The 12,181-nt window shown below is 30.0% G+C and overlaps 1 protein-coding gene across 4 annotated transcripts in view; it reads left to right on the forward strand.

Annotated features, from left to right (window-relative positions):
* Positions 1 to 12,181, forward strand: part of LOC111036720 (calcium/calmodulin-dependent protein kinase type 1) — a 431,459-nt gene that overhangs the window by 417,207 nt on the left and 2,071 nt on the right. The gene's annotated exons all lie outside the window — the stretch shown is intronic.

A 12,181-nucleotide genomic window follows, 5' to 3' on the forward strand; every position in this document is an offset into this window, starting at 1 on the left:
AAGAATGTTCTTCTGACGAGGGCACGACCAGGACTACATTCATTTGCATATCCATATTGGACATAAGTTTGTAATGTGAAACATTTCAAACTTATATCACACGAATACGTTTTAAAGTACAAACGCAAAATTTTGCTTTATTTATTTTTGAATATTTTTGGTGGTTTTTGAATATTTTAAGAATATTATTTCTTTATTTATATGTTTTTTTGTCATAATATAGAAGTAGACACTTTAGTTATTCATTAAAAATAAAATAAATAAAATAAAAATGCACCGATAGAAATTAGATACCAGGACTCGGGACTAGATCAGGACTCTAATAATAAACTTTAATTTTAAAAATTTAAAAATTATATTTTTAATATTTTTAATTACCTTCTATACAATCTTCTTATAACATTTTTAAAAATGATGAGTAGCAATAAGTTTCTAAAAAACCAAATCCAAATAACATTATTATTCATTTTTTAAATAGTTTAATGATTTGTGGCAGTTTAATAATATATTTCATTAATATAGTTTTCGAACACGAATACGACAAAAGGACGTCACACGCCTTTTTTCGATGGGTCTGAAATAAAGGATATTGTGTATAATTCAAATATATTTAAGTCGATGTTAAAAGTGACTTAACAAGTGTTCCCATGCGTCAATCAGTAACTACGCCCGTTTTTGGTTGTTGCTTAATTATGTCTTAATTATCTATAGAACTTAACTGTTATGCGAGATAAATAATCCTAAAGACCATACAAGGCATCAAAATATTTTCGGCCATTTTCAAACAGTAAGTGGTAACGACTTTCAATTACCACCTATGAAGTTCATTTATAGTGTCAGTTTAAATACTTTCGGATAATACGAAACTCGTAGAACATAAAACAACAATATATTTGACGTTAGAAGTTTCAATATATAAATTTAGTCTTTGAGGAGCAATGGCCGAAGAAACGAATTAAATAGCAAGTATAACGCATTGTACGTAACTAAAACAACACAAAATATGAAAATTTCTTCAAAATTCTGTTTCCGCTAAAATTTTAAATAATAAATTCGGATACTCAGACACCTCGGCTCAGAATCGTATTGTAATTCCGGTGGTCTTGTATTCCGGTGTGCACAGTCCATATATTAAAATTATATTTTAAAATAATAATAATGATAAATAATAAATAATTATAATTATTTACTGCCCCTACATATATCCGCTGTTGTACGGGGTGAATTTTTTTCGTAACGCAAGACGTGACTATCAAAATAAGTAGTCGAGTAGGTATGTAATCATCGGGTAGATATTTATTTTAAAAAACATTACCACTCGCCATGATAAAAATAAAACACATTATTATCTTTCACAACCCGCATTTTTCACTAATAATTCACATAAGTTTTCATAATATTGTAGTCGGCAAACATCAATTAATTACGATTTTATCGTTTAACGATTATTCGAAATTTCTTTTGAACGAGTGCAATAAACAAAAAATGTCGTGGCACTTATGGATGGGCCTAGGGTTAGTACCACGCCCACTCTGTACCATCCACCCTAAAAATCCGGGGTCGTGTGACATTGGTGTATCTAGATAGAGTGTGACGACCTATAATTTGAATTTGTATATGAATATTGTCGGTAAAAAACCATTGAGACACACCCTTTAGCGTGTGCATTTTTCGATATTTTCATTGCTCAGTGGCGGTGCAAAGGTATTATGCATGTGAGTGGCTAGGTATTAGCAAAGCACGTAGCTAAACCCAAACCGTTTCGCGAGAACGTATGAACCACGACTCGGGTTATAATACTATATGGTAGTTAAAGAACCAAATTTTAACCCTATTATAATCAGCGAAGACATTACACTCTTATTTTTTTTAATACGTCACTCGTGTTAATTAATATCAAAACGACATGGCACTGTCAATGTTTTCAACTTTTTACTTTCTGCCTATAACTTACTGTAAATACTACCCTCGTCGGTTCAGTCACTCTCGAAACCGTGGTTTTTCCGTTATGATATAACCATAATAGTCACAAACGAAATTGGTACTGATGACGTGGGACCACATTTAGGTCGATTTAAATTATTGTTTAAACATACCTATTATTTTAATGTTCTTAAAATGTCATTAAAATTGCCTACATATCAGAGCCCTTGAAAAGAGGGCGGTGGCGTCCAAGCTCTATTAACTCTAGAAGCGTATATTTTGGTAACCGAGGTTAATTATTATACGATATATAGTTTGTCTTCCGCACGATTGTACACAAATACCCGGAAGGGTTACCTACCTAGGTATAATTACCTATATATCTTACTCGTAGGTGTATATATCAAAGTGCAGATAAACGACGATTTCCGACGTAAATAAAAAAAGTTTCGTTTCCAATTTCTGCCATGGGATGTAATTATGAGTAGAGTTGCATTTTTAAAAAAAGGTATTGACCAAGACGATAAAGTTCTTGATGCTTGAATTTAAAAAAATACTCCGACTACACATCATACAGATTACAGCATCTAATGTATATTATATACTGCCCTTATTCTGTTAAAATAGAAGGTAATTACAATTAGGTATATTTATTTTTGCAATAAAAAATATTTACTTTTCATAGTTCATTCATAAATTGCAAAACCTTCAATTGATCAAACTGTGGTGAGACATCAGTTTAATAGTAGTTTTTTTTTCAAAGATAATGATTAGGCCCCATATTCGTATAAACTTATAATGGTCCGACGTCCATAATGTATTATATTATGTCTTGTGAATTATACATTAAAAATTCAATCTACCACAAAATATGTCATAATCAGTTTCTTATTATTATGAAAAAAACTGTACAGTTAAAAATATTTTCTGTCTTAAGATGTTATAACATTTTACCTTGTTAGCACAGTTGTGCCTGCTGACCAAAAAATGAACTAGGCTACTTCAGGTTGGGTTACAATCTTTTTTACGAATTCAACATTTGTGGGTCAAATGTGACGCACCCACACGTCTATAAAACAATATTGACTTGTAAGCTTATGTCTAAGATCACAAACGAATTCATAGAACAAATTTAGTACTGCGCATTAATAAGCATGTTTAGAGATTTGAACTTTGAAGCATAATGACTGTTATTTTTTGTGGCTCCATAGAATATATTTTTTATTTTTTTTTTATTTTTAGTAAAGCGCTTGATTTAATTACAACAACGAAAACCCAACGACGGGATTTTACCAATATTAATTATTTTGTATTTTGTATTTTTATTATTTTTAACGAGATAGAAAATCATTTCAGAGAGAAATTATATACGAGGGTATTCAAAGATTGATTTTTTTTCGACGATGCTATTAATATTTTATATCGACTACAAGTACATTGTTAAAACTCAAAGTTCCGGAATCGTTGCTCGCATCGAATTCATGAACTCTACACACGAGAGAACACGCTGAACTTTTGCTCGTACGATAAAATTATGTAACTTAATTTTATCAAATAGGTAGGTGGATAATATTCTGCGCGAATACTTTCTTATTACTACCACCAACACTGCATGTTTCTAACGTTGTTCTTTACCATGGAAGGTGACGACAAAATAATAATAATTACCAAATCGACATAATAGAAGGAATTCGAGAAATAATTAGTGACGGTGTTTGAAAGAGGAGGGGAAAATATTTCCAAGATCCGCGTGTAAGAAACATTATGCTAATACACCCGAGGGATGATGCCGGTAATGAAAATATAAGAAATTGTAAAACTAATATTTAGTTTTTAAAATAGCGTCACAAGTCACAACTATAACTAAACACCAAAAATATATAAGTGTCACACATGTTACTATTCGATTACAATTTCGGTCTTAAATAAAAAATGCGAGTTTATTATTTTTCATAAAATATACAAGAAGCAATAAAAAACTTCTTCAAACATAGTAGGTGCCTAATATCAGTAGGTAGGTAATTATATAATCATAGGCGTTCGAAAGAGGAGCAAGCTGGGGTATTTACACCTGGCTTTTCGGAAATTTTTCTTAATTAAGTATATTATTATGATAAATGATAATATATTATAACAATTTGAAAGTATAGTCAAATAACACAAAAAAAAAAACGGTAACTATAATAAAAAATCATGTTAAACTAAGTTAGCGATTAAGCAGTATTATATTTGATGTGTAGTTATATAATGTGTAGTAAAATGTACTAACAAACTTTATCCTTCCCCCTGGACAAATATCTATATCACCTTTGTCTGTGATAGGTACATATCCCTGTGTTTATTTGTAGTTTTTAATCGCATACTAAAATTTTATTTTCGAGTATATCGTTCAACTACGCAAATTATGTAGTCTAATAAATAATAATTTATAAGAAGTGTCCAACAGTACTTATCAAGCTTCCAATTAAAATAGGTATCTGTATTCAACTACATACATTTTACTAATTTATAATTCAAACCAGACCGGGAATTGAGAATATATAATATGATAAGGATAACTAATCAATGATTTATATGCAGTGCTTATATTACATATAGCACACATAAGTACCAACATTTAAAAAAAAAATTAAAATTCACTGATATTCTTTTTCTAAAAAGTCCAATCTCTTGGATTTTGAAAATAATGTCATTACTTTAGATAATTAGTAGATAATTAGTCAACTAACAAATAATTATTAGCTTTTACCGAGTTTAAGAAAAAAAAAGAAAGCTAAAAATGGAAATGTATACCTACTTCAGATTAAATTAATTTTTTTCGCGAATTACGAGGACTAAATTATGCAATATGGTCATAGGCACAAATATTGTTTGGGATTAGTAGGGGCTGAAGCCAGACTATAATAATTGTAAAAGCTTTAAAGAAATGAAAGATGTGTTTGGGGGGGCTTAACCCGAAAAGTCCTCTCCCTCTTTGAATACGAAGAACCCTTTAGAAGTTATGGACACCTGTAGACTATAGTCCACTACTAAAGTTTAACAGCTAATAAATCAAAAAACAGTTCATTCTATGTTCGACGGTCGTCTGTAAAAATGTTTATTTTCAAAATAGTATTTTGCTGTGAAATTAAAATTTTAGACCACCATAAAAAAAAAATAATATTTTATAAAATCTTAGAATTACAACTCATGAATACTCAATAGCGTCTACTGCAAACTTTACACGTTTATTTTTTGACCGAACATATTAATTAACTTGGCATAAAATAATATAATAAAGTGCGTAATTCGTGTATAAAGTGGCGCACTAGGTCACGTGGCGTTCCTATATAAAATGTGTAAGTACTAAAATTCTAACCATACACAGCAAGTCCGATTAACCCGACGTGGCAGCCGAATCCCGAAACTCTATCAAATTACTGTAGTACCCGCGGAGTATTATGAAATCAATTTTACCGCCGAATTCGTTTAGTCACCGAATAGTCGTGTCCCGGCTGACAAAACTTCGACACCGAAATTCAAAGATACGAGCATTTCTCGTGTAGAGCGTGTGCGTAGTGTGGACTCTACTACCGTATGTAATATTCTATAAAATCTTTTTTTTAATTCTGAGCGGAGCGATGAATATAAAATTGATTTTACAATTGTGCGTGTTTTTATATTTATTTATTTATTGATTTTGATTTTCTAGTTAAAAATTGATAATATTTTCAATTTTTATGGCTCAGGATTGGCAATTGAAAACACGGTTCCACTTAACCAGTTTTTGCCGTGACTAAAAAATCTAAGAAATTTATGAATGCAGTTATTTTTTACAGACATTTTGAGTTCAAATTAGGACAAAATTGCATATTAACACGAAGAATAACGTTTATCGTTTTGTTGGAATTCGGTTCCAAAACAGCCCAATTTTACAAAAGTATATTTAATATTTTTCCAGCATCACTGATAATTTAAGAATAATATTAATTCAACTTACCGGCTACCATCTTAATAATAAGCAATAACAATACAAAATATAGTTTACCGAAATACCGTCTCCGCTCAGCATCGTTTTTCGTGTACAATAATATGATATCATTGAATTCGAATTTAATGCCATCCATTACAGCGACCTCCTAGACATGTAATGTACGAGAGATAGACATCCATTTAAGTGTCTTTTTTTATTTTCCCCCAAATAATGTTTTCCCCTAAAGTTATGAAGCGTCCAGTGTCGTTTTCAACCAGTCCGAGGTTGGTATACAATTATTATATTTTCGTCATCTGTGGGATGCCTGCAGAGCAGCAATAGCAGATATATAGTGTGCGTGTCTAGTGAAAAGTTTATTTCCGTCCCGACGAATCTTATTAAAATGCTTTTATCGTTTGTTGAAATAACAGCAAATTCATCGACATTTTTATTTATCGTCTAATATTTATAATTGGATACCTAGTTATATTTCATATATTTTGTATTAATTATTATTTACTACATGAAAATTCTGTTTCACTGCGTATATTTCTCCGTCGATACGTTTTTCACAATTAGACATTTTGAACACATTTTATACTAAATTAATTGGTTATTTATATTTTTGGATTATCCGATGCAAAAATAATTGAATTCCCAAAAAAAAAACCAAAAAATATCCATTATAATTTATAAGTAAAAAAAGTCGTGACTTGAAAATATATTTTTTTTTAAGTCGAAAAATGATCACGATTGAAATTAATAACGATGGAATTGCATAAAACTGACCAGTATATCGTTAATTCCTGTAATTTCTAACGTTTGTGTACATGCATACCTTTGCATATATACCTTGCATTCCTATTTTGCATTCCATGACAACGTTAACTACCTGATCTCGAACAGTATACGCCGAAACTTCTGATTTCAAAATTTGCTGCCGATGTCTGTATGCAGTTATGAAATTCGTCAAATGGCGTAATTACAATATTATCTCAGATCATCGAATAAGTATTTTCACTCCGACTGTTTTGAACCGCACATCACTGTCAGTGTTTGAACTTTGATAAATAATTAATATCGTATTAGGTTTATGTCAATAATTTAAATTTAACGGATTTCGTCAAGTATCCAGAGAATTGGCATACAAGATCAAACGTCCAAACGTAGAAACGTGATTTTACAAAGGCGCCGAAATTAGAGCGGGCATTCCTGCAATGAATTTGATCGTTTGTCATTCCTCTCGATTGAAACGAAAAACTGTGTAATAGGTATGACACTGCCGGACGAATGAAAATAAAATCGATTTTTACTCTGCCTGAACAATAATAAAAAATTATAATAATCTATTCACGAGTATCGAGATTATGGATTCCTATAATAATTAACTTACCGAGACTTGTATACAAAATCAAGACCAACCTATATGGTTGGTTATTAAACAACATTGATGGTTTTTTTTTTTTTTGTAATAATGATAATAATGTTATTATTTATATTCGTTTTCCGGCGCAGTGTATAGGCTATTTGTACTGTATTTAAGTTGCTTTCGAATCTTAACCAGCTCGCTGTTAAAGATAAATTAATTTACTAAAATCCGAATATTAATTAATACTATACATAATATAGGTAATGATAAATCAAATTTTGAGTGACTACAATTTTAAACCATTGTAATTTGTAGGAGAACAAATAACAATGTATACAATAATATATTGTAACAATAATTTTATTATTAACAAAACAAATTTAAATCCATCCGACAATCTTGTGGAAAAAATTAAAAAAACAGTTTCGTTGTTTTCACTATCAATAAATTAGTTTATAATATTATTTCAAATAACAAAAGTTATGGCATAGGTATAAATTTACAATATAGTTCAGATTATAGTTGTACCCAAGACTGGGCATTAACGAGTAAAAAAAATATTATATGAATATTAACCAAGTTAAATAACTCGTTACTTTTTTTCGAAACTCAATTTTCAACTTAATTAGTTACATTTTTAACATGTTTAACTCGTCGACTTAATTAAGTTAATTGTATACAGATTTATTAAATCAAGTTAAATTTTAATTGTTTACAAACCAATAACCACTTAGTCATAGTTTTATCGCTTTATGAAATATTAGATAGGTATCGCAGTTCATAGAAATGTCCGAAAATAATATACTGAAAACGTAGAATTATTATTTCGTTATTAATGATGAATATTTTCTATTGATGAATTTTAGTCGACAGTCGTTGATAGTCTATATTATGTATAGCATTTAGTCATAAAAATAGAATATAGGTATACAACTCAAGTTACTGGGTATTTATGTATTATTATGAATTTACGAATTACGACTACCCAATATACTAGGTGGTATGAGAGAAAGACAAAATGGGTATGCTATTATTTTGCCCACATATTATATTTACTGTTTATTTAATAATCGACTTATTAAATTATGAACATATTTCCAATAAGAACATTGGACATGTTTTTACAATTCATTTAAATGTATCAATCTCCTCCCACCCCGCTCAAAAATGACCAAAATTACGCCACTGCTACACACCGAACCCTGAGTTTAAAACAATTTCCAAATTTAAATTTTAAAATTTTTAGTTTAGTTAATTTGTTTTATCCGTGAACGAAGTTATAAAAAATGTATTAGGTGACTTTTAACTTAACTTAACGAGTTAAAAAAAATAATTAACTTTCCCAGCCTTGGTTATACCTATATATAGTTATAATCACTGTAACTTAGGAGTTTTATTATTTATACATTGCCATGACTTATGAGTTTGGAAAAGAAATATTTTTGATCCATGATTTGTATGATGCGTCGGGCGCTGTGATTGTATAAAAATTATATTAAATAACGTTTTTTATAATTTAAGAATTGCCCGAGTAAACAGCGTGTATATCATTGGTTCCAAGTGAAGCTCATATATAACAACACCTTAAATGTGGGTGGGTGGGTACCTAGCAGGTAAATAGGACATTTTATCTGTGGGTATAATTACTTAAAATTATTTTAGCAACACCAATTTCTTTTTTTTTTTTGGCACACCACTAGTCCAAGTATAATAACCACTATACTAAATATAACTTAGTACCTAAACTTAAAGATCCGTAACTCAAAAACCCCTCGTTCAAATTTTCACTTCGATGCATCAACGTTTTCAACAAAAAAAGTATTCGCTTCACACTCTACATAGGACAAACGGGATTTCTAAATGAAAAAAATAAGTTTGTGACACTACCTTTAAAATATGATAAAAATTCAAGTAAGTGCCTAGTTAAAATATGTTCTTTCATTTTTTTTTTTCATTTAAATATTCGGAATTTTTGAAAAAAAATATATTATTAAAAGATAAAATTGGTGTGGTCGTGTTTGGAGAATCGTCCTGTACATGCATGATTATTAAATATGTATATATACTTATATAATATTTTAATTTTTAACGTCATAGATTTTTAATTTTAAAATATTCACTTGTTTGGCCATCAACGCGAATCGGCGATCGTAGATGCTATGGTATTTTAATTACTTAATATAAATTAGTGTAGACAGTGTGCATAGTAAATTATTCAAATCGTATAATGCATATTAACCATAAATTATAAATTATTTAATCTTTAACGTTGTTACAAGTTTGCAGCGCATTGTAATCAATCACGTGCCCCGATATAATATAATATTATATGTGTTTAGAATTTATTTTCGATACAGATCCCGAGTTGTAAAATCACCTTAAATAATGTTTAATGGGCTCTGCGAAGAACAAAATAATTTAAAAACATGTTTACCCTGACCAACATGATGTTTTATTGTTTTTAATACCTATATTACTATAGTTGACGCTGAAAAACGTCGTGTAATCACGATGACCCACTCTGTTTAATAGGTATATTATTTTAATATTGTGTATAAGTAAACTCACTCACTCATTATTTAATTCGTATACGACCACGATACTTGCTATACGTACACTGTAATTAATCGCTGCTCTAGGTCGCGCACGGATATGCACTTTTAACAAGTATGGTACGCCTATAATGCAGTTGCAGCTGCATATCGACCATGACATGTAAAACAAAAATGCAATATTATGTATATAGGTAGCTACCAATATTACCTAATGATAATTAGTATCGTGTAGTGTTCGTAATTCGATACGTAAGTACCTAATTTTCTTTTAAACCGAAAAAAACCTAATAATAATAGTTTTCTTATACCTACGCCATACGCGTACCATAATAATAATAATAATTATTATTTCTTTATGTACAGAGAAAACTCAATCTCTACATCGTCATATCTCTATGTTATGTAAAAAAATTACAAAACAAAAAAAACCAGTTGCTATAGTACGGATAATATTAAAATTAACTTCCGTAATACATTTCCATTGGCATCGATGTATTTGCAGGCAATCATCATAAATAAGTCTTAGAGACATTACTAATTAAAAAAACTATCTTTATTTCTAGTGCCTGAGTTCAGTGTTAATTCGAAAATCCAATTGTCCCATAAGTCTAATAAATCTAATAAATAAAATTATAATCTAAATAAATGTAAATATAATATAATTTGATATAATTAATATAATATAATAAATCTAGTTGTCCCATAAGTCCCACAATCTACAGAATTATTTAATAATTTTTGTAAAAACATAGCTAATGAAAGTAAGGTTTTCTTTTCTTTAATGATTCGTTTAACTAAACTGTAATTTATTGATAAATTTATTGAAGATAATATATCATAACCACAATGCACCAAATGGACGTTATGACTTTAAATTTGAAAGATACGAACGGAGAACAAGATTTTTATCTCCTTCGATGTTTCGAGTTCCAAGCCGAATACGATCGAACAATCTTATACTCGAAAAATCTGTCAAGTGTCTCTCGTGTCTTCATGGCTCATGTCGTCGTGTTCGAAATAATAATAATAATTAAAAACCAGCTTATGATATAACCACATGAACCTTTTAGTCGACGTAGGTACCATTTATGAGTACTGGTGATCTCGAGAAAAAACAAATTATATACGAGTACGACCAAAGATAACGTCCGAATCATAGTACTTGAGAGACGACATATTATGCTAAACGATGCTTAAGGCTCAACCCGTGTCTGAGGTTAGGGGTAGGTTTATTTTTCTGAATTTCCGTCGACCGCTGAACTACTACTCCCTTGGGCCACCCCTTGCAGAACAGATAGATATAAGCTAATGCAATATAATTCACTCCTTGCCCGACTCGTTAATTAACAATAACAACAACCGTACAAACACATAAAGTATATTGTGAACCGTACTCGTTCTGATGAGAAAACAACAGTCGTTTCGACCGTCGGGTGGGAATAAAAATATTAAAAATGTCGAAGGAATGAATATTGTACATTTTGTCGGTGCTCCGAAAAAAGATTTCAGTCTTAAGAAAAAATCGCATGGTTTAAACACGTGTTTTCGTAAAAGTGCATATTATGGTTTTAATTTAGATTAATAATTCCCTCGAGAGGTATTTTATGCGTGTCGGTTTATAACATTATTCGATGTATCTAAAACTATTTATAGTTTTGGGTTTTTTTCAATCATTTTAATTCACAATATATTTGAATATTTATTAATGTGATTTTTTTTTTTGACCAATTTAAAAGTTATTTTATTAGTAATTTTCAAGTTATAACTAGCCGTGAACTGTTACGGGAAACGAAAAATCAAAAATGTTATCCAACAAGTAGTTCATTATGCCTGCTTTGTACCAATCCGGTATAAAATTATTTAGCTTAGTCTCGTCCGATAATTTGAACCGTTTGTGCTGACTTATTATGAATATTTGATGACTGATAAAAATAATATGAGAATGATTAAATATTAAAATACCACCGTTGTTGTTCTCGTCCGGGAATGGTCCAGTTCGATGAAAGCAAAGTATAAGTTAATACTTTAACTTTTAAATGAATTAGTTTATAATTATATTACGAGTACTCAATGTAAGTTGTAAGTTCTAAATTATGAGACGAATACGCGCGTACAACACAATATTTCTTGATAAGTTTTCAAGTATAATCAATTAAGTGGATTACACGGTTTTCGAGATTATTATTGTGTAACCCGACGACGATGACTTTTCCGAAAACGAATTTCACCGTAAATGCGCGAAAAATATTAGCTTTTAATACAGAAAAGCATCTCATCTTGCATGCACTTATTGTCTGATTAACTAGGTGGTTTTGAGATGAATGCAGTAATTAGTAATTAGTATTATATAGTAATAATACTGCCTCTATAGTGTACCTAATA

The sequence above is a fragment of the Myzus persicae genome, unplaced genomic scaffold, assembly GCF_001856785.1.
Source record: "Myzus persicae strain clone G006 unplaced genomic scaffold, MPER_G0061.0, whole genome shotgun sequence".
In the NCBI taxonomy this organism is placed as follows: Eukaryota; Metazoa; Arthropoda; class Insecta; order Hemiptera; family Aphididae; genus Myzus; species Myzus persicae.